The sequence below is a fragment of the Macaca nemestrina genome, chromosome 15 (assembly GCF_043159975.1).
Source record: "Macaca nemestrina isolate mMacNem1 chromosome 15, mMacNem.hap1, whole genome shotgun sequence".
NCBI lineage: Eukaryota > Metazoa > Chordata > Mammalia > Primates > Cercopithecidae > Macaca > Macaca nemestrina.
This window is the reverse complement of record NC_092139.1, coordinates 17,391,207-17,414,810: the sequence shown is the minus strand read 5'-3', so window position 1 is coordinate 17,414,810 and position 23,604 is coordinate 17,391,207. Positions and strand designations below refer to the sequence as shown.

General features: G+C 45.8%; 1 long non-coding RNA gene across 1 annotated transcript; it reads left to right on the top strand.

Moving 5' to 3' along the window:
• Positions 1 to 245: 245 nt before the first annotated feature.
• LOC139358815 (uncharacterized) lies at positions 246 to 14,550 on the top strand. Its single transcript, XR_011614315.1, has 3 exons — positions 246 to 401; positions 13,167 to 13,220; positions 14,014 to 14,550. It is a non-coding gene; the product is annotated as an uncharacterized lncRNA (long non-coding RNA).
• The last annotated feature ends 9,054 nt before the right edge of the window (positions 14,551 to 23,604 follow it).

Below are 23,604 nucleotides of genomic sequence, written 5' to 3'. Positions count from 1 at the left end.
GACCATTTCTGTCTTATCCTTCTAAAAGCCTCCTCCCACCCTCCCAGTCACTTACTACTCCACCCACGCTGTCTCCTGCTGGCTTGCACACATTCCCTTTGCACCTGTACTTCCCTCTGTCTGCCCAGAACACTCTCTCTCCAGAGTTCCCGCTGGCTCACACACTTTCTGGCTTGGTACAGATAAGCATCCTTGGAAGCCAAGTGTTATACAGTGGAGCCACAAGATAGGTGTTCAGGAACATGGATCCCTGAATCTGTACCTGGTGGAGGAGGAGCTCCATTGATCAGGAACTCCTATTGTGAAATTTATAGGAGCAAGAATTAAGTGATTGCATCAAACCATCAAGATTTGGAACTTCTCTGTCCATGACCCTGGCAGTACCCTAAATGATGAACAAGGTAAGTCACATTTGGGGTGGAATGCTTGCAAGCTCACTTGTCCACACACCAAAAGCCATATTCTCCAGCCAGCATTGTTGGGGATAATGGTGATCATTTGTTCTCTCTCTGAGATAAGCATTTGTCTTTCAATCTATTCTGAATTCAGGTGATGGAAGAGGATGTTGCTTATTATGACACTTAAAATTCCAACAACAATTAAGGCCTGAATAATACCATGGGTAATATTGATGGTATTGATGGGGAGAACGGAGGAACACGTTCTGAAACATAAAAAAATTGATTGGATGGCACAATTGTTTTCCAGGCAAAAGAGCAAACTAAACTATTTTTAAATGTCAAGAGCTAAATAGCCTGGAGAAAAATGTAATATATTACAAGCAATAAGCAACAGACCTAGACATATGTTGATACCTTTCAACATAACAGAATGGCGAGCCCTGGCTTAACCTTCTCCACTTCCAAACCGGTTCCCTCCTGGAATTAACATTTTCCTGTCATCTTAGAGTAAAGGCCGTGCGTTCTCAGCCATTAAGGCTTCCAGTCTGAAAGCCTTTCCTTAAACTTGTTTCAGTCCGTCTTTGATTCTGAAATGCTCCGATTATATTTCCATAGTGGCCATGTTAATTAATGGTGATGATCAGATTTAATGAAAGAGGGAGTTAGTAAGCCATTCCCTGGGCACTTTCGTAAAAAGGGAGACTGCTAACAAGTGCTAATGACCTGACATGGAAATCTCACCTTTCCCGGGGCTTTTAACCTGCAGTCACATCCTGAAACATAACCCGAAGGCTGCTGTAAGCAACTGGATGTTTGATCTTCTTGTAAGCAGGGCTATCTATACTCAGATTTCTCAACTGAATTCGTCCTAGAAAATAGGGCCTTCAGGCCTGGAGCGGTGGCTCACGCATGTGATTCCAGCACTTTGGGAGGCCAAGGCGGGGGGATCACCTAAGGTCAGGAGTTTCAGGAGTTCAAGACCACCCTGGTCAACGTGGTAAAACCCTGTCTCTACCAAAAATACAAAAATTAGCCAGGTGTGGTGGCACACGCCTGTAGTCCCAGCTACTCAGGAGGCTAAGGCAGGAGAATCACTTGAACCTGGGAGGTGGAGGTTTCAGTGAGCCGAGATTGCACCACTGCATTCCAGCCTGGGTGAAAGAGTGAGACTCTGTCTCAAAAAAAAAAAAAAAAAAAAAAAAGGGCCTTCAAGCAGCAAGAGGTTTGGGTCCAGAAAACCATGACTGGCAAAAGTCAATCATTTTGCCCACAGACTTAGTAGTTGCATTATCATGTAGTATATATTGTTATGTTAGTATGTTATATGACATTCTGTTATTTTACAAAATTATGGTTTTTGTTTTTTGTTTTTTTTTGAGACAGAGTCTCGCTCTGTCACCCAGGCTGGAGTGCAGTGGTACAATCTCAGCTCACAGCAACCTCCGCCTCCTGGGTTCAAGCGATTCTTCTGCCTCAGCCTTCCAAGTAGCTGGGACTACAGGCACGTGCCACCATGCCTGGCTAATTTTTGTATTTTTAGTAGAGACGGGGTTTTACCACATTGGCCAGGCTGGTCTCGAACTCCCGACCTCATGATCTGCCTGCCTTGGCCTCCCAAAGTGCTGGGATTACAGGCGGGAGCCACCGTGCCTGGTCAAAATTATGTTTTATAATTGTCTTTTGTATTTTGTTTATGTTATCTACTGCGCAAGAATTAAAACTCTGTGTACGGCCGGGCCCAGTGGCTCACGCCTGTAATCCCAGCACTTTGGGAGGCCAAGGCGGGCGGATCACTTCAGATCAGGAGTTCAACACCAGCCAGGTCAACATGGTGAAACCCTGTCTCTATTAAAACTACAAAAATTAGCTGGGCATGGTAGTGCGTGCCTGTAATCCCAGCTACTTCAGAGGCTGAGGCAGGAGAATCACTTTCACCCGGGAGGCAGAGGTTGCAGTGAGCCAAGATCCCACCACTGCACTCCCAGCCTGGGCTACAAAGTGACTCTGTCTCAAAACAAAACAAAACAAAAAACAAAACCAAACCCTGCCTGTGTAGAAGTCTGGTATTGTTCACTTCTGTATCCTCAGTGTCTGTAAGAGTGAGCAAGCTGGGTGTGGTGACATGCATCTGTAGTCCCAACAACTTGGAAGGATTGCTTGAGCCCAGGAGTTTGAGGCTGCAGTGAGCTATAATCATGCCACTGCACTCCAGCCTGGATGACACAGGGAGACCCAGTCTCAAAAAAAAAAAAGGGGGATGTGGTGACTCACACCTGTAATCCCAGCACTTTGGGAGGCAGAGGCGGGGTGGTCACCTGAGGTCAGGAGTTTGAGACCAGCCTGGCCAACATGACAAAACCTGATCTCTACTAAAAATATAAAAGTTAGCCAGGCATGGTGGCTTGCACCTGTAGTCCCAGCTACTAGGGAGGCTGAGGCAGGAGAATCGCTTGAATCCAGGAGGTGGAGGCTGAGGTGAGCCAAGATAGCGCCACTGCACTCCAGCCTGGGTGACAGAGCAAGACTCCATCTCAAAAAAAAAAAAAAAAAAAAAAAAGATAATCACAAGTTTTTAAATGAAAAACTATCTATAGAAAAATATATGTGGCTGGGCGTGGTGGCTCATGCCTGTAATTCCAGCAATTTGGGCGGTCAAGGCAGTGGATCACCTCAGGTCAGGAGTTCAAGACCAGCCTGGCCAACATGGTGAACCCTTTCTCTATGAAAAATACAAAAATTAGCTGGATGTGGTGGTGCATGCCTGTAATCCCAGCTACTTTGGAGTCTGAGGCAGGAGAATCACTTGAACTGGGGAGGTGGAGGTTGCAGTGAGCAGAGATTGTACCGTTGCACTCCAGCTTGGGTGACAGAGTAAGACTCCGTCTCAAAAAGAAAGAAAGAAAGGGCCGGGCGCGGTGGCTCAAGCCTGTAATCTCAGCACTTTGGGAGGCCGAGGCGGGCGGATCACAAGGTCAGGAGATCGAGACCACAGTGAAACCCCGTCTCTACTAAAAATACAAAAAATTAGCCGGGCGCGGTGGCGGGCGCCTGTAGTCCCAGCTACTCAGGAGGCTGAGGCAGGAGAATGGCGGGAATCCGGGAGGCGGAGCTTGCAGTGAGCCGAGATCGCGCCACTGCACTCCAGCCTGGGCAACAGCGTGAGACTCCGTCTCAAAAAAAAAAAAAAAAAAAAAAAAGAAAGAAAGAAAGAAAAAGATATGTATGGTATTTATATTTTTACACTTATGTAAAAAAAAAAGACATTCTATACTTACTATGGACTACATATCTATCTGAAACCACCTTTGTAAAAATAATAACAATGTGAAAATTATGACAGTAAAAGATCTGACCTATCCAACCCCATCTTGCTTTTTTTTTTTTTTTTTTTTCTTTTTAGACAGAGTCTCGCTCTGTCCCCCATGCTTGAGTGAGTGCAGTGGTGTGATCTTGGCTCAATGCAACTTCTGCCTCCCAGGCTCAGATGATTCTCCTGCCTCAGCCTCCCAAGTTGCTGGGATTACAGACACGGGCCACCATAGCTGGCAAATTTTTGTATTTTTAGTAGGCACAGGGTTTTACCATGTTGGCCAGGCTGGTCTTGAATGCCTGACCTCAGGTCCTCAGGTGATCTGCCTGCCTCAGCCTTCCAAAGTGCTGGGATTACAGGTGTGAGTCGTCACCACGCCCCATCCCCTTTTTTTTTTTTTTTTTTTTTTTTTTGAGAAGGAGTCTCGCTCTACCACCTACGCTGGAGTGCAGTGGCACAATCTCCGCTCACTGCAACCTCCGCCTTTCAGGTTCAGGCAACTCTCCTGCTTCAGCCTCCTGAGTAGCTGGGATTACAGGTGCTCACCACCACATCTGGCTAATATTTGTATTTTTAGTAGAGACAGGGTTTCATCATGTTGGTCAGGCTGGTATCAAACTCCTGACCTTGTGATCCACCCGCCTCAGCCTCCCAAAGTGTTGGGATTACAAGCATGAGCCACCATGCCTGGTCCCCATCTTGTTTTTAAATTCCAAACTGCCCTTGGTCACTCTTGAGTGTGGACTGAGCTAACTTTGGGAGAAATTTAGTTCATAGTTTAAATGATAATAGCTCTTCCCTAAACTAAAGTGCCTTTATAAAACTAATAAAAAGCCGCAAGTTTAAGACTATAAAAGGGGTCTGAATTCTGCTAAAACGTAGGCATAGTTAAATAATTACCAGCCATTGTTCCGGAGGTCACAAGATTTGTAACTTTCCCGATTAGTCCTGTAAATAACATCACTATTATAAAACCTAAGATTGGGGCCAGGCGGGGTGGCTCACACCAGTACTCCCAGCATTTTGTGTGCCAAGGCAGAATTGCTTGAGTCCAGGAGTTCAAGACAGCCTGGGCAACATAGGGAGTCCCTGTTTCTACAGAAAACAAAACAAAAATAGCAGTCGTGGTGGTGCACACCTGTGGTCCCAGCTACTTGGGAGGCTGAGGCAGGAGGTCCGCTTGTGCCTGGGTGGTAGAGGCTGCAGTGAGCCATGATCAACAACTGCACTCCAGCCTGGGTGACAGAGTGAGACCCTGTCTCAAAAAAACAAAACAAAACAAAAACAAAAAACAAAACCAACCAACCAACCAAACAAAAAAAACCCCAAAAACAAAAACCTAAGATTGACTTTCCAAGATATCTTTTCAGATTTTTGCATTTCTGACCAGCAGGTAACTCCACCTGGATGAGCAACTCCTCTGTGGCCCCTACCCAGAAGCAGACTCAGTATACAAGGACTGTTTTCCACAGCCTGTGATTGCATCCCCAACCAATCAGCAGCACCCATTCCCTAGCCTCCTGCCTCCTATCCTTAAATAACCCTAGCCTTCAAATTTTGGGGGTGGTTGATTTGAGTAGTAATAAAACTCCAGTCTCCTGCTTAGCCAACTCTAAGCATATTAAACTCTTTCTCTGTTACAACTCTCCTGTCTTAATAAATTGGCTCTGGCCGGGCGCGGTGGCTCAAGCCTGTAATCCCAGCATTTTGGGAGGCTGAGACGGGTGGATCACGAGGTCAGGAGATCGAGACCATCCTGGCTAACATGGTGAAACCCCGCCTCTACTAAAAAATACAAAAAACTAGCTGGGCGAGGTGGCGGGCGCCTGTAGTCCCAGCTACACGGGAGGCTGAGGCAGGAGAACGGCGTAAACCTGGGAGGCGGAGCTTGCAGTGAGCTGAGATCCGGCCACTGCACTCCAGCCCGGGCGACAGAGCATGACTCTGTCTCAAAAAAATAAAAAAAATAAAAAAAAATAAAAAAAATAAATTGGCTCTATCTGGGCAGTGGGCAAGGAGAACCTACTGGGCAGTTATGTACCTATGTAAATGTGTACTGAGAATGTTGGAGGCTGGGCACAATGGTTCACACCTGTAATCCCAGTGCTTTGGGAGGCCCGGGCAGAAGGATGGCTTGAGCCCATGAGTTCAACACCAGCCTGGGCAACATAATGTGATCTCATCTCTCCAAAAAACATTTTTTAAAATTACCTGGGTGTGGTAGCAAGCACCTGTAGTCCCAGCTACTTGAGAGGCTGAGGTGGAAGGATCACTAAAACGTGGGAGGCAGAGGTTGCAGTGAGCAGAGATCACGTTACTGCTCTCCAGCCTGGGTGACCAAGCAAGATCCTGTCTCAAAAAAAAAAAAAATCTTTTTTTTGGAAGGATCTACCTAAAACCTACGACAGTGGTTACTTCAGGGAAAGGGCCTGAGATTGGGAATTGTAGTTGAAGGCTACTTCAGATTTACCTAGAATGATTCTCAGGTGGGGGTGATTCTACTTTTTTTTTTCTCTTGCTTTTTGCAGAGCAGGGCTACTCCATAGGCAGTGTGCCCAAAGTAGTTGATTCTGCTCTCTAGGAGTATTGGGCAATGTCTGAAGATATTTTGGGTTATCACAAATGGTTGAGATGGAGGAGGGTACTACTAGCATCCAGTGGATCAAGGCCAGGGATACTGCAAAATCGTCCACAATGCTTAGCACAGCCCCCACAACAAAGAATTATCCAGCCTAAAATGGCAATGGTACTGAAGTTGAGAAACTGGATCATTTCAATTTTTTTTTTTTTTTTGAGATGGAGTCTCGCTCTGTCGCCCAGGCTGGAGCGTAGTGGTGAGATCTCGGCTCACTGCAAGCTCTGCCTCTCGGGTTCATGCCATTCTCCTGCCTCAGCCTCCCAAATAGCTGGGACTACAGGCGCCTGCCACCACGCCCGGCTAATTTTTTGTATCTTTTAGCAGAGATGGGGTTTCACTGTGTTAGCCAGGATGGTCTCCATCTCCTGACCTTGTGATCCACCCGCCTCGGCCTCCCTATTTCAATTTTTATAAGCAGATAGGATTCAAGTATTATTTGTGTAATTAAACAAGGACTGAAAAAAAAAATGATGTGGCGGGGAGGAGTCTCTCTGAAACTATTCTGGTCTGGGAGGCTGCCTGATTAGAAAAAAAAAAAAAATGGGATGCTGTGATCCGCCGTCCACCTTCCCTCTGCAGGACACAGCATGCATTCCCCCAGCTGACAGGAGTGTTGGCTGCTGCTGCCTCACACTCTGATGAGTCCCTCTTCAGAAATTGCTCTTAGCTGAAGGAAGCTGCCTTGTTCAACAGCCTTTCTGCTTGAGAAGCCTCTGCACTGTTGACATCACTGCTTTGTAGCAGGGGTTGGGGGAACTGTCCTATGCCCTGTAGCATGCATGGCAGCATCCCTGGCCTCTACCCACTAGATGCTAGCAGTCCTACCCACTAGATGCTAGCAGTCCCCTCCTTTTTTTTTTTTTTTTTTTTGAGACAGTCTTACTCTGTCCCCCAGGCCAGAGGGCAGTGGTGTGATCTTGGCTCACTGCAACCTCCACCTCCCGAGTTCAAGCAATTCAATTCTCCTGCCTCAGACTCTGAATTAGCTGGAATTACAAGCGTGTGCCACCACGCCCAGCTAAGTTTTGTATTTTTAGTAGAGTCGGGGTTTCACCATGTTGGCCAGGCTGGACCCCTTCTCCTATTACAACAACCAAAAATATCTCTGAACCTCTGAACATCACCAAATATCCCCTGGGAGGCAAAATTCTCCCCCTCCCTGCATTAGGAACCACTGATGTATCCAGTGCCTGGTTAATACAGGAGCACAAAGGCCCAGACCCCTGACCTCAGTTTGGAATATCTCTGAGGGCCATCTCAGCCTTCGTTGAGATTGCATCACAAATTCCTCTCTGCCCAATCCTCCTTCCCTCGTCCCATCATAGGTGTTGTTTTCCAGAGCACTCTCCAATAAATATTCTAGTACAAATCTCCCTCCCAGAGACTGTTTTGTGGGACCACTGACCCCAGACCAAGATGAAGGCTCAGAGGGGTTAAGTGGCTTTTCAAAGGTGCCACAGCAGGTTGTATGTGGAGCTAAGACTGTGACCTTTCTCCTCACTCCATGAATGATGCTCATAAGCATCGAGCTTCAAGGCCTTATTACTGGGCTCTGCTGAGCACAACTATCTTTTTCTCCCTCCCCTTCCCTCCCCTCCCCTCCCCTCCCCTCCCCTTCCCTTCTTTGAGACAGAGTCTTGCTCTGTTACCCAGGCTGGAGTGCAGTGGCATGATCTCGGTTCACTGCAACCTCTGCCTCCCGGGTTCAAGTGATTCTCCTGACTCAACCTCCCAAGTAGCTGGGACTACAGGTGCCCGCCATCATGTCCAGCTAATTGTGTGTGTGTGTGTGTGCGTGTGTGTGTGTGATGGAGTCTCGCTTTGTTACCCAGGCTGGAGTGCAGTGGCGCGATCTAGGCTCACTGCAAGCTCTGCCTCAGGGGTTCACACCATTCTTCTGCCTCAGCCTCCCAAGTAGCTGGGACTACAGGAGCCCACCACCACGCCCGGCTAATTTTTTTTTTGTATTTTTAGTAGAGACGGGGTTTCACCGTGTTAGCCAGGATGGTCTTGATCTCCCGACCTTGTGATCCGCCCACCTCAGCCTCCCAAAGTGCTGGGATTACAGGAGTGAGCCACCGCGCCCAGCCTGTCCTGCTAATTTTTGTATTTTTAGTAGAGACGTTGTTTTTCCATGTTGGCCAGTCTGGTCTCAAATTCCTGACCTCAAGTGATCGCCCACCTTGGCCTCCCAAAGTGCTGGGATTGCAGGAGTGAGCCACTGCACCCGGCATACAACTATCCTTGATCTCTGACTTTTCAACCCCCTTGCCTACCCCATGCGCATTTCTATAACAGAAGAAACAGAAGAAAAATTCATAGAATGTGCAACCCAGTGGCATGAACTTCAGCCCTCTTCCTTTGTTGTTCTTAAGCAATATACCTTGTAGATGTCCTTGTCTGCATTCTCTCAACTGGTTGACAGCCAGCAAGTTCAAACACGTAGACATTTCAACTACCAGTATCTAACATGATTGCATAAAGGTCTTTGTGCTCAGAAAACTTTAAAAAAATTTTTGTTTTTTATAGAGACAAGGTCTCACTATGTTGTCCACGGTGGTCTCAAACTCTTGGGCTCAAGTGAGCCTCCCATCTTGGCCTCCCAAAATGCTGGAATTACAGGTGTGAGCCACTGTGCCTGGCCAGAAAACTTTTTTGTTTGTTTGTTTTTCGTAGAGATGGGGGTCTCACTACAGCCCAGGCTGGTCTTGAACTCCTGGGCTCAAGCAATCCTCCCACCGTTTTTTTTTTTTTTTTGAGACGGAGTCTCGCCCTGTCACCCAGGCTGGAGTGCAGTGGCCGGATCTCAGCTCACTGCAAGCTCCGCCTCCCGGGTTTACGCCATTCTCCTGCCTCAGCCTCCCGAGTAGCTGGGACTACAGGCGCCCGCCACCTCGCCCGGCTAGTTTTTTGTATTTTTTTTAGTAGAGACGGGGTTTCGCCGTGTTAGCCAGGATGGTCTTGATCTCCCGACCTCGTGATCCGCCCGTCTCGGCCTCCCAAAGTGCTGGGATTACAGGCTTGAGCCACCGCGCCCAGCCTTGTTTTTGTTTTTTGATAAAAGTATGGATGTGAGATAATGGGCCCATACAAGTATGTGGTTGCGACAAGGTCATTTCTCAGCGTGATGGTCCATTTCTAACATCATGGGACAGTTACGGAGGTTAGAATGCTGTGATCTGGTGTGAGAACTCTTGCTATGCCAATAATAATAATAAACATTAGGCTGGGTGAGGTGGCTCGTGCCTGCAATCCCAGGACTTTAGAAGGCTGAGACCAGAGGATTGCTTAAGCCCAGGAGTTCAGGATCAGCCCGGGCAACATAGCAAGACGCTGTCCTGTTAAAAAATGAAAATAAAGGCCGGGCGTGGTGGCTCATGCCTGTAATCCCAGCACTTTGGGAGGCCGAGTTGGGCGAATCATGAGGTTAAGAGATCAAGACCATCCTGGCCAACATGGTGAAACCCTGTCTCTACTAAAAATACAAAAATTAGCTGGGCGTGGTGGTGCGTGCCTGTAGTTCCAGCTGCTCGGGAGACTGAGGCAGGAGAATCGCTTGAACCTGGGAGGCGGAGGTTGCAGTGAGCCAAGATCGTGCCACTGCACTCCAGCCTGGTGACAGAGCGAGACTCCATCTCAAAAATAAATAAATAAATAAAATAAAAAATAAAAATAAAAAAGAATAATAAATATTAATTGAGCCATTGCTATAAATTAAACACTACCTACTTATATATATGTTTATGTATTATTAAATATATACTATATTAATACGTATTATACGTATATTTTATAATATATGTAATAGTTAATAGTAAAATATTAACATTATATTACTGTATATAGTATATATACTGTATAGATGCATGTGTACTGTATATTACATTACTGTATTTACTGTTATATATTGTATAGATACATACATATTTATAAATATAAAATAACATTATATATCATGTATCAATAGGCAGATACTGTTATTTCACCTACTTACTGGTAAGAAATCTGAGGCACAGAGAAGCTAAGTAACTTACTCAAAGTCACACAGGCAGAGACACTCCAGCCTGCGTGACTGCTCTTGATTTTCAGAAGGTGTGGTTCTAACTCAGAGCACATTTATTCAACTGAATGCATTTATTAGGAAGATCTTGAAAGCCTGTCTTCCCCTCTCCCTCCCAACACATCAAAAAATAATGGAATGTAAAACAATTGGATGCTCTTCATCTTAAACTGGTCAGCTTAAGCTGGTCAGTGTCAACCATGTTGAAAATGTATCATTGTATCTTTTTTTTTTTTTTTTTTTAGAGACAAGGTCTCCATATGCTACTATGACTAGTAGCATAGTCATAGCTCACTGTAACCTTGAACTCCTGGGCTCAGGTGATACTCCTTCTTTCACCTCAGCCTGCTGAGTAGCTGGAGCCATAAACAGGCACCATCACGCTTGGCTAATTTTTTAATTTTTTGTACATATTGGAGTCTCACTATGTTGCCCAGGCTGGTTTCAAACTCCTGCCCTCAGGTGATCCTCCCACTTCAGCCTCCCAAAGCACTGAGATTACAGGGGTGAGCCACCACACCTAGCCCTGTGTATCATATCTTAAAAGGAAAATATAATTATGGATTTATGGTATATTTTCTTTTTTTTTTCCTTTTTTTTTTTTTTTTTTTTTTGAGACGGAGTCTCACTCTGTTGCCCAGGCTGGAATGCAGTGGCATCATCTCAGCTCACTACAAGCTCCGCCTCCCGGGTTCACGCCATTCTCCTGCCTCAGCCTCCCGAGTAGCTGGGACTACAGGTGCCCACCACCACGCCCAGCTAATTTTTTTGTATTTTTAATAGAGACGGGGTTTCACCATGTTAGCCAGGATGGTCTCGATCTCCTGACCTCGTGATCTGCCCGCCTCAGCCTCCCATAGTGCTGGGATTACAGGCGTGAACCACCGTGCCCGGCTGATTTATGGTATATTTTCTTGCATTGAAACTGGAAACTCTTGTAACACATAAGTACATTATTCGACTTCCAGTTATTCAAGAAACACTCTAATTTTTTTAACCATCATGTATTGTGTAAAAACAGTAGGGGAGATGATCAATTGCTCACTGTTTATTTAAAGCTGTGGCTTAAACACTTTCTGTATAGTATCTCTTTATTGAAGGATTGTTGAGAGAGCTCTGTCACTCATCTTTGCGCTAAGAAACCCTGGTGCGTGTTGTGTATTGGTTCGTTTTGGCTTCTGCACTGACAAACGGGATCTGATCAAGTTGAACTTCCTGCAGAATAATAATTCACAGAAAACTGCAGGGTATGGTGAATCACGCCTGTACTCCCAGAACTTTAGGAAGCCAAGGTGGGTGGATCATGTGAGGTCAGGAGTTCGAGACCAGCCTGGCCAATGTGGCGAAACCCCGTCTCTACTAATAGTACAAAGGTTAGCCAGGCATAGTGACCTGCGCCTGTTTTTCCAGCTACTGGGGAGGCTGAGGCAGGAGAATTGTTTGAACCCCGGAGGCGGAGGCTGCAGTGAGCCGAGATTGCGCCACTGCACTCCAGGCTGTGCGACAGAGTGACTCTGTCTTAAAAAATAAAAAAAATAAATAATTTACAGAAAAGTTAAGAAAGGTTATCTATGGCCTCTTAATCTTCCTGATCTGAAACAGCAACTTGGGGTAAAGGAAGAATGTTGAGGAAGTGGAGCATTAAAAAAAAAAAAAAAAAAAAAAAAGAGGAAGAAGAGAAAGAGAAGAAGAGGGAGTGAAAGGGAGAGAGAGTGAAGAAGGAAGGGAAGAAAGAAGGGAGGGAGGGAGGAAAGAGAAAAGCAAAGAAAGAAGGAAGAAAAAAGGAAGGAAGGGAGAAAAAGAGAAAGAAAAGGCTGGTGTCATAAATAGTGTAAATGTACTTAATAAGCAACTGAAATCAAAGGCTGAGTAGTACGTCATACTTGATATCTAATATTTTAAAATTTAGGCTGGGCGCCGTGGCTCACACCTGTAATCCCAGCACTCCCAGAGGCCGCGGCGGACGGATCACTTGAGGTCAGGAGTTCAAAACCAGCCTGGCCAACACGGTGAAACCCTGTCTCTGCTAAAAATACAAACATTAGACAGGTGTGGTGTCATGTACCTGTAATTCCAGCTACTCCGGAGGTTGAGGTAGGAGAGTCGCTTGAACCGGGAGGCGGAGGTTGCAGTGAACCGACATTGTGCCATTGCTCTCCAGCCTGGGAGACAAGAGTGACACTCCGTCTCAAAAAAAAAAAAAAAAAAAAAAAGGAAAAAGGAGAAAAATTGGGACACAGAGATATGGACATGCAAGGGGAGAAGGCAGGTGAAGATGCAGGCAGAGTGTGGAGTAATACATCTACAAGCCAAGGAAAAACAAAAATTGCTGTCAACCTCTAGAAGGTACAGGTGGCAAGGAAGGAATCTTCCCTAGAGGTTTAGATGGGAGTCCAGCCCCGCTGACATCTTGATTTTGAGCTTCTAGTCTCTGGAACTGTGAAATAACACGTTTTGGTTGTTTAAAGCTACTAAGTTTTTGATAATTTGTCATTGCAGCCCTAGGACACAAATATATTCACAATAAAAGAAATGAAAATTAAAATTATACCTACATGCCATTTTTAACCTGCCACTTTGACAAAGATCAAAAAGCCTGATAACGGACTAAGTCAGAAAATGTGTTGGGAAATTGATTGCTTTGATTTGCTGCTGGTGGGAGTAAATGTAAACTGATATAACCTCTAGAAATTACTTGACAATTTCTATCAAAATTACAAATGCACATACCTTTTGACCCAGTAATTCTGCTTCTAGGATTTATCCTACATTCGAGAAAGTTGCATACGTGGACAATTACACATGGACACGGTAAGAATCACAGCTCTATCTGTAACCACAAACATTTGGAATGAACACTAACTGTTCATTATCAAGTGATGTTTGAGTACACTGAAGAACATCTATACTTGGAGTCAGCAAACTTTTTACATAATGGGCCAGATAGTAAGTACTCTAGGTTTGCAGACCCAGAGGGCTCTGGTACAACAACTCAACTCTGCAGTTGTAGCTCAAAAGTAGTCATACAGACTGGGTGCTGTGGATTACGTCTGTAATCCCAGCATTTTGGGAGGCTGAGGCGGATGGATCACCTGAGGTCAGTAGTTTGAGACTAGCCTGGTCAACATAGCGAAACCTCGTCTCTACCAAAAATACAAAAATTAGCCAGCATGGTACTGGGCACCTGCAATCCCAGCTACTCGGGAGGCTGAGGCAGGAGAGTTGCTTCAGCCTGGGAGGCAGAGGTTCCAGTGAGCTGAGATCGCACTATTGCACTCCAGCCTGGGCGACAGGGTGAGACTCCATTTAAAACAAAAAAAAATGTAGTCATACATCATACATCATATATAAGTGAATGGGCATAGTTGTGTTCCAATAAAACTTTATTTACAAAAAACAAGCAATGGCCAGATTTGGCCCATGAGCCTGTTTGCTGATCCCTGATCTATTCAATGGAATATTATGAGCTGAAAAATTAGTGAGGTGGCTATGTTCTGTGCCACAGTGACTTCTAAGATTAAGGGAAGAAAGCAAGATTCAGAACAGTATGGATTTGTCAAAAAAATATATAAATTTATATAAATAATTATTTGTATATTTATAGCCGATGTCTGGAAGTATCCATAAGAAAGTGGACCCATTACTTATTTCTGGGATAGGAAACCGTGTGCCTCAGTGTCTCAGTCGGAAAATATTTTCCTTTGTGCTTTTTGAATTCTGAACCAAGCTGAAATTATTACCCATTCAGAAAACAAAATAAAAATGTGAAAAGGTAAGTAAATTTATTTCCCTACCACATACTTTTACTTTGCCGGGCCAGTGAGTACAAATGGTTTTTAGTTCAGTTTTTTGTTTGTTTGTGTGTTTGTTTTTAATAGAGATGGCATTTCACTTTGTTGCTCTGGCTGGTTTCAAAAAGGCAAATTTTCTTTCTTTCTTTCTTTGTTTCTTTGTTTCTTTCTTTCTTTCTTTCTTTCTTTCTTTCTTTCTTTCTTTCTTTCTTTCTTTCTTTCTCTCTCTCTCTTTCTCTTTTTTCTTCCTTTCTTTCTCTTTTTTCTTTTTTTTTTATTTTGAGATGGAGTCTGGCTCTGTTGCCCAGGCTGGAGTGCAGTGGCACCATCTCGGCTTACTGCAACCTCTGCCTCCCGGGTTCAAGCGATTCTCCTGCCTCAGCCTCTTGAGCAGCTGGGACTACAGGCATGCACCACCACGCCCAGCTAAGTTTTGTATTTTTAGTAGAGACGGAGTTTCACCATGTTGGCCGGGCTTGTCTTGAACTCATGGCCTCAGGTGATTCTCCAGCTCAGCTCCCCAAATGCTGGGATTACAGGCATCAGCCACCACACCTGGCCGGGTTTTCTCATTTTTGGATGGTTGAAAACAACCCAAAAAGGAATAATATTTTGAGAAGGGGGTGGGGGAAAAAAGAATATTTTGTGATAAAAGAAAATTATGTGAAATTCAAATTTCTGTGTCCACAAATAAAGTGTAATGGAACACAGCCCTGCCTATTCATTTGCATTCTGTCTGTGGTTGCTTTGCCTTACACTGGCAGACTTGAGTCATTGTGACGGGGAGCCCAAAAAGCCTAAAATATTTATCTGGTCCTTTACATAAACAGTTTACAGATTGTTGTTCTAATTAAAGAACAAAAACAATCTTTCACATGCTTCTAGAAATAGAAAGTTCATATTTAATATTGAATGACCATTCCATGAGGACTTTAAAAAATGAAATGGCGTAAGATAACTCAAAATTAAATTGCGAATTTTCTTGCTGCTTCTTAGAGAATATTTTAAAAAGCTGTGGTCTCTAAACAAAAATAAAGCACTTATCCCATCTGTCTGGGTCTCACTGCACACTGTGTTGGTGAGGCCATCAGAATGAAAATGTATCACAACCCACCTTCCCTTTTATTTTTATTTTTCATTTTTATAGATATATATTTTTTGGGGGGGTGGGTGGGTGGGGCGGGGACAGGGTCGCACTCTGTTGCCCAGACTGGAGTGCAGTAGAGTGATCTCGGTTCACCGCAACCTCCACCTCCCAGGTTCAAGTGATTCTCCTGCCTCAGCCTCCCGAGTAGCTGGGATTACAGGTGTGCACCACTGCTGCTGGCTAATTTTTGTATTTTTAGTAGAGACGGGGTTTCACCATATTGGCCAGGCTGGTCTTGAACTGCTGACTTCGTGCTCCACCCGCCTCAGCCTCACAAAGTGCTGGGATTACAGGCATGAGCCACCACGCCCAGCCAGAAAAGACAAACCTATTATTAAGGCAGAAAGTAGATTAGTGGTTGCCTGGAGCTGGGAGTGGGATCAGAGATAAGGATAAGTAGGCCGAGAGTTCCTATTGAGGTGATGAAAAAGCTGTATTATATTAAAAATGTACTAAAAATAATCGAATTATACACACAAAAGCAGTGGATTTCATGGCATGTAAATTACATAGCAATAAAACTGTCTTTTAAAAAAGAGAGAAAGGAAGAAAAGAAGCAGCAAAAGTAGAAAGGCCAGGCATGGTGGTTCATGCCTGTGATCCCAACACTTTGGGAGGCTAGGGCGGGTGGATCACCTGATGTCATGAGTTCGAGACCAGCCTGGCCAACATGGCAAAACCCTGTCTCTACTAAAAATACAAAAGTTAGCTGGGTGCAGTGGCGTGCGACTGTAGTCCCAGCTACTTGGGAGGTTGAGGCAGGAGAACTGTTTGAACACAGGAGGCAGAGGTTGCAGTAAGCCAAGATCACACCACTGCACTCCAGCCTGGGCAACAGAGCAAGACTCCATCTCAAAAAAAAAAAAAAAAAAAAGTAAAAAGAGAGAGAGAGAAAAAAAAAAAAAAGAGGAAGAGGAAGTGGAAGCAGAAGAATAACCACCCAAACCAATCAGTCTGCAGGGTTTGGGATTCAGCTTTTAAAAATTACATACATTTGCCCAACTCCAATCTTCCAGTTGTTCCCACTCTCCACACTTTCTCGAAGATTACTGCCAGCATTTCCTCTGTCACATGTGCCAATTATTTCAGTCCTCTGGAATGTCATTCATCAGGTTTAGAAACTTTTTGACAAGGTGAATATGGTAACAAAGTCCAAGAGGTGGATGTTTTCCCACCCTTCTGAACCTCTTCCCTTCGCATACTCTTCTCCTCTGATGACTTCTCCTTTAGTCCGTGTTTACATTTTGTGATTTCTTAGACGTGAGTTCCTAGGCAACAGAAAGAGCTAGGGTAGTTGCGTGCGCAGTGAGCTGCGCCTTAGGAAACTGTGGGCTTCTGGGGTGGCCTTCCCCTAAGTTCCCTGCATGACTGTTGTAGATGTTTGTAGCTTGGTCTACCTAGCAACCCCTCCTCCTCCTTCTGGAAACAGCTCTAGGTTTCCTGGGTGGGGTTTCCTTCACCCACTTGGTGTTTGTGGTCCTGGAGAGGCAGACCTCCACCCATGGGCTCCAGGAATGAGCAGGTGACTCAGGTCAACCCGGACACCAACATAGCTCAGCTCTGGCTGTGGTGATTGGCCGAAAGATGGACATGTGACCTAAGAGAGTCCAGTGAGAGTCAGTTCTGAGATGTTTTCTAGAAATACTGGAAAAGAGATGTTCTTCTTCTACCATGATTGCTTTGTGGTGGGATGTAAGGTTGACTGTGAGCCTCGGTGGGCTACCATATGGGAAATGCCTAAGAATGAAGCATTTACCTTTCCTATAGTCCCTGAAAAAAATAAAAATAAAAATAAGAAATGAAGCTAACACAGGCCAGGCACGGTGGCTCACGCCTGTAATCCCAGCACTTTGGGAGGCCGAGGTGGGAGGATCACCAGAGGTCAGGAGTTCGAGACCAGCCTGGCCAACATGGTGAAACCCTGTCTCTACTGAAAAAATACAAATATTAGCCGGGTGTGCTGGCACATGCCTGCAATCCCAGCTACTCAGGAGGCTGAGGTAGGCTGCTTGAACCCCGGAGGTGGAGGTTGCAGTGAGCCGAGATGGTGCCACTGCACTCCAGCCTGGGCAACAGAGTGAGGTTCCATCTCAAAAAAAAAAAAAAAAGAAAAGAAAAAGTGGGGGCCGTGCACAGTGGCTCACGCCTGTAATCCCAGCACTTTGGGAGGCCGAGACGGGCGGATCACAACGTCAGGAGATCGAGACCATCCTGGCTAACATAGTGAAACCCCGTCTCTACTAAAAATACAAAAAATCAGCCGGGCATTGTGGCGGGCGCCTGTAGTCCCAGCTACTCGGGAGGCTGAGGCAGAAGAATGGGTGAACCCGGGAGGCAGAGCTTGCAGTGAGCCGAGATCGCGCCACTGTACTCCAGCCTGGGAGACAGAGAGAAACTCAGTCTGAAAAAAACCCAAAACCACCCCCCCAAAAAAAAAAACCCCAAAAATGAAGCTAACACAAAGGAAATGAATCAAGAAATAGGGAAACAGTACTGATCTCACTGTGTTATTCTCTGGGTCCATCCATACCTGAAGCTGGTACAAACTGTACCCTTGCTATCAGGTGAGTCTGTGAATTCTCTCTTCTTTTTTTTTTTTTTTTTGAGACGGAGTCTCGCTCTGTCGCCCAGGCTGGAGTGCAGTGGCCGGATCTCAGCTCACTGCAAGCTCCGCCTCCCGGGTTTACGCCATTCTCCTGCCTCAGCCTCCTGAGTAGCTGGGACTACAGGCGCCCGCCACCGCGCCCGGCTAGTTTTTTGTATTTTTTAGTAGAGACGGGGTTTCATCGTGTTAGCCAGGATGGTCTCGATCTCCTGACCTCGTGATCCGCCCGTCTCGGCCTCCCAAAGTGCTGGGATTACAGGCTTGAGCCACCGCGCCCGGCCGGAATTCTCTCTTCATAACCAATTTGATCGTGATTTTTGTCACTTGTATAACTTGAATAACACACTGTCTGGGAGGTGCGATGGCTCACATCTGTAATTCTAGCATTTTGGGAGGCCGAGGGTGAGGGATCACTGGAGGTCAGGAGTTTGAGACCAGCCTGGCCAACATGGTGAAACCCCATTGCTACAAAAATACAAAAATTAGCCAGGTGTGGTGGCAAGCGCCTGTAGTTCCAGCTACTCGGGAGGCTGAGGCAGGAGAATCGCTTGAACCCAGGAAGTGGAGGTTGCAGTGAGCCAAGATCATGCCACTGTGCTCTAGTCTGGATGACAGAGTGAGACTCTGTCTCAAAAATAAATAAATAAATTAATTAATTAATTAATTAATTAATTAAATAAAAATAAAATAATAAATAAAAATTTTAAAAATGTAAAAAAAACCCATCCAGGAATGGCCAGTTCTTTCCCAACATCCATTTTTCACCCTTCTCCGTGTTAAGAGACTCCAATTTTTTCTCGTTTTTTGGTGGGGGGACAGGGTCTCAGTGTGTTACTTAGGCTGGAGTGAAGTGGTACAATCACAGTTCACTGCAGTCTCCTGGACTCAAGCCATCCTCCCACCTCAGCCTCTCAAGTAGCTGGGACCAGAGGCACGTGCCACCACACCTGGCTAATTTTTTTTTTTTTTTGGTAGAAACTGGGTCTCACTATGCTGCCCAGGCTGTTCTCGAACTCCTGGGCTCAAGTGGTCCTCTTGTCTCAGCCTCCCAAAGGGCTGGAATGACAGGCATGAGCCACTGTGCTATTCTAGCACATTGCCACCTAGAATAAAGGTTAAATTTCCCAGTTTCCCTTGCAGTTAGGTATAGGTGAAAAAGTAGTGTCACTTTATAGCTTAGTCATATGTCTAAGTTCTGGCCAATGAGATGTAAGTTGACATGAGTGGAGGCTTCCAGAAGCCTTTTCTCCCTTCCTGCTTCCTGCTTCCAGGAACGCAGATTTGATGGATGGCATTCCAGACACTAGCCTGAGTCATGTGGATTTAAGAATGGAGTGCTGGCCGGGCGCGGTGGCTCAAGCCTGTAATCCCAGCACTTTGGGAGGCCGAGACGGGCGGATCACGAGGTCAGGAGATCGAGACCATCCTGGCTAACATGGTGAAACCCCGTCTCTATTAAAAAAATACAAAAAACTAGCCGGGCGAGGTGGCAGGCGCCTGTAGTCCCAGCTACTCGGGAGGCTGAGGCAGGAGAATGACGTAAACTTGGGCGGCGGAGCTTGCAGTGAGCTGAGATCCGGCCACTGCACTCCAGCTTGGGCGACAGAGCGAGACTCCGTCTCAAAAAAAAAAAAAAAAAAAGAATGGAGTGCTAGATGAAGCAGACAGACAGCAACAAGATTTCTGGTGAAAGAGGACCCACCATACCAGCCTTGGAGAACTAATCCATAGACTTCTTTTACATGAGAAGAGAAATAAACTTTTATCTCATTGAAGCCACCAATTTGTCCTGTCTCTGTTACTATATCCAAAGCTGAGTCTGATTGACAGTGCCATGTTCCTCAAGCCCTGGCTACATGCTGTATTATCGGTTATTTTTTCATTTAGCCTATCTGACAGGTGAAAAAGTAGTGTCATTTCATAGTTCTAAATTCATTTCTTTTTTTTTTTTTTTTTTTTTTTTTGAGACGGAGTCTCGCTCTGTCGCCCAGGCTGGAGTGCAGTGGCCGGATCTCAGCTCACTGCAAGCTCTGCCTCCCGGGTTCACGCCATTCTCCTGCCTCTGCCTCCCGAGTTGCTGGGACTACAGGTGCCCGCCACCACGCCCGGCTAGTTTTTTGTATTTTTTTTAGTAGAGACGGGGTTTCACTGTGTTAGCCAGGATGGTCTCGATCTCCTGACCTCGTGATCCGCCCGTCTCGGCCTCCCAAAGTGCTGGGATTACAGGCTTGAGCCACCGCGCCCAGCCCTAAATTCATTTCTGATAAGAGCTGTTCTTATTTTTGTAGATTTTGAGCCATTTGTGGGGTTTTGGGTCTGTGAACCATCTTCCCTCCCCTTCCCTCCTCTCCTCTCCTCTCCCTTCTCCTCTCCGTCTTTCTTTTCTCTCCCTCTCTCTCTCTCTCCCTTTCTTTCTTCCTTTTTTTTTTTTTTCCAAACAGGGTCTGGCTCTTTTATCCAGGCTGGAGTGCAGTGCTGCAATTATAACTCACTGCAGCCTCCACTTCTCTAGGCTTGAGCAATCTTCCCATTTCATCCTCCCAAGTAGCTGAGACTACAGGTGTGCGCCACCATACCCAGCTAACTTTTTTAGGGATGGTTTATTGCCGTGATGCCCAGGCTGGTCTCAAACAGCTGGGCTTAAGCAATCCTCCAGCCATGGCCTCCCCAAGTGCTGGGATTACAGGCCCCATTTGTTCCTTTCTTTTTTTTTTTCAGGCCAAGGCAGATGGATCACCTGAGGTCGGGAGTTCGAGACCAGCCTGACCAACATAGAGCTTCCCACCTCAGACTTCTGAATAGCTGGGACTACAGGTGCATGCCACCATGCCTGGCTAATTTTTAAATTTTTTGTAGAGATGGGGGTCTCTCTATGTTGCCCAGGCTGGTCTCAAACTCCTGAGCTCAAGTAATCCACTGCCTCAGCCTCCCAAAGTGCTGAGATTACAGGCATGAGCCACCGTGCCTGGCCTAGAATGGCTAAAATTTTTTCTTTTCTTTTCCTTTTCCATTTCCATTTCCATTTCCATTTCCATTCCCTCCCTCCCTCCTCTCTCTCTCTCTCTCTTTCTCTCTCTCTCTCTTTCTTTCTCTGTTGCCCAGGCTGGAGTGCAATGGCGAGATCTTGGCTCACTGCAACCTCTGCCTCCTGGGTTCAAGCAATTCTCCTGCCTCAGCCTCCTGAGTAGTTGGGACTACAGGTGCCCGCCACCACGGCTGGCTAATTTTTGTATTTTTAGTAGAAATGGGTTTTCATCATGTTGGCCAGGATAGTCTCGATCTCCTGAACTTGTGATCCTCCCACCTCAGCCTCCCAAAGTGCTGAGATTACAGGCATGAGCCACCACGCCTGGCCGAATGACTAATGGCTAAAATTTTTAAAAATGACAACACCAAATGCTGGTGAAGGTGTTGAGCAACACGAGCTCTCATTCATTGCTGCGGAAATGCAAAATGGCACAGCTACCTTGGAAGACAGTCTGGCGATTTCTTCTAAAACTAAAATGCTCTTCCTACATGATCCAGCAATTGCACTCGTTGGCATTTAACCCAAGTGAACTGGAAACTTACATCCACACAGACACTTGCACACAAATGTTTGTAACAAATGTATTCGTCATTGCCAAACTTGGAAGCAACCAAGCTGTCCTTCAGTAAGTAAGTGAATGGATAAACTATGATACATCCAGACAATAGAACATTATTCAGTACTGGCCGGGCACAGTGATTCATGCCTGTAATCCCAGCACTTTGGGAGGCCAAGGCCAGCCAATCACTTGAAGCCAGGAGTTCATGACCAGCCTGGCCAACATGGCGAAACCTCTTCTCTACTAAAAATACAAAAAAAAAAAAAAAAAAAAAAATTAACTGGGCATAGTAGCATGCACCTGTAATCCCAGCTAAATCAAGAGGCTGAGGTGGGATAATTGCTTGAACCTGGGAGGTAGAGGTTGCCATGAACCAAGACTGCACCACTAAACTCCAGCCTGGATGACAGAGCAAGACTCCGTCTCAAAAAACAAAACAAAACCAAACAAAACACAACAAAACAAAATTATCCAGTGCTAAAATGAAATAAGTTGCTAAAACATAAAGAGATGTGGAGAAACCTTGTCTTAGTCCGTTGTCCGTTACTAGAACAGAATACTAGAGACTAGGTAGTTTATAAAGGAGAGAGGTTTATTTAGCTCAAGATTCTGGAGGTTGGGTTGTCCAAGATCTGCAGGATGTGGGATTCAGCTTTTAAAAATTGAGCTTCTGGGCCGGGCGCGGTGGCTCAAGCCTGTAATCCCAGCACTTTGGGAGGCCGAGACGGGCGGATCACGAGGTCAGGAGATCGAGACCATCCTGGCTAACACAGTGAAACCCCATCTCTACTAAAAAATACAGAAAACTAGCCGGGCGCGGTGGCGGGCGCCTGTAGTCCCAGCTACTCGGGAGGCTGAGGCAGGAGAATGGCGTAAACCCGGGAGGCGGAGCTTGCAGTGAGCTGAGATCTGGCCACTGCACCCCAGCCTGGGCGACAGAGCGAGACTCCGTCTCAAAAAAAAAAAAAAAAAAAAAAAAAAAATTGAGCTTCTGGCCGGGCTCCATAGCTGGCACCTATAATCCTACTACTTCAGGAGGCTGAGACAGGAGGATCACTTAAGGCCAGGAATTTGAGACCAGCCTGGACAAGATAGGAAGACCCCTTCTCTACAAAAATAAAAATAAAATGGGCCAGGTACAGTGGCTCACACCTGTAATCCCAGCACTTTGGGAGGCTGAGGCGGGCGGATCACAAGGTCAGGAGATGGAGAACATCTTGGCCAACATGGTGAAACCCTGTCTCTGCTAAAGATACAAAAATTAGGCCAGGCATGGTGGCTCATGCCTGTAATTCCAGCATTTGGGAGGCTGAGGCGGGTGGAGAGCCTGAGATCAGGAGTTCAAGACCAATATGGTGAAACTTGTCTCTACTAAAAATACAAAAGTTAGCAGTACGTAATAGCACACACCTGTAATCCCAGCTACTAGGGAGGCTGAGGCAGGAGAATTGCTTGAACCTGGGAGGCAGAGGTTGCAGTGACCTGAGATCACGCCATTGCACTCCAGCCTGGGTGACAGAGCGAGACTAGGTCTAAAAATAAAAAAATAAAAAAATAAATTAGCCAGGCATGGTGGTACACGCCTATAGTCCCCAGCTACTCTGGAGCCTGAGGCAGGAGAATTGCTTGCAACTGGGAGGCAGAGGTTGCAGTGAGCTGAGATTTCACCACTGCACTCCAGCCTGGGCGACAAGAGTGAAACTCCATCTCAAAATAAATAAATAAAATGGCTGAGCATGGTGGCTCATGCCTGTAAACCCAGCACTTTGGGAGGCCGAGGTGGGGGATCATTTGAGGTCAGGAGTTTGAGACCAGCCTGGCCAACATGGTGAAACCCCACCTCTACTAAAAATACAAATAAATTAGCTGGGTGTTGTAGCACATGCCTGTAATCCCAGCTACTGGGGAGGCTGAGGCAGAAGAATCGCTTGAACCTGGTAGACACAGGTTGCAGTGAGCCAAGATCGCACCACTGCACTCCAGCCTGGGCAACAGAGTGAGACTCCATCTCAAAAATAAATAAATAAATAAATAAATAAAATAAAAATAAAAATAAAAATTAGGT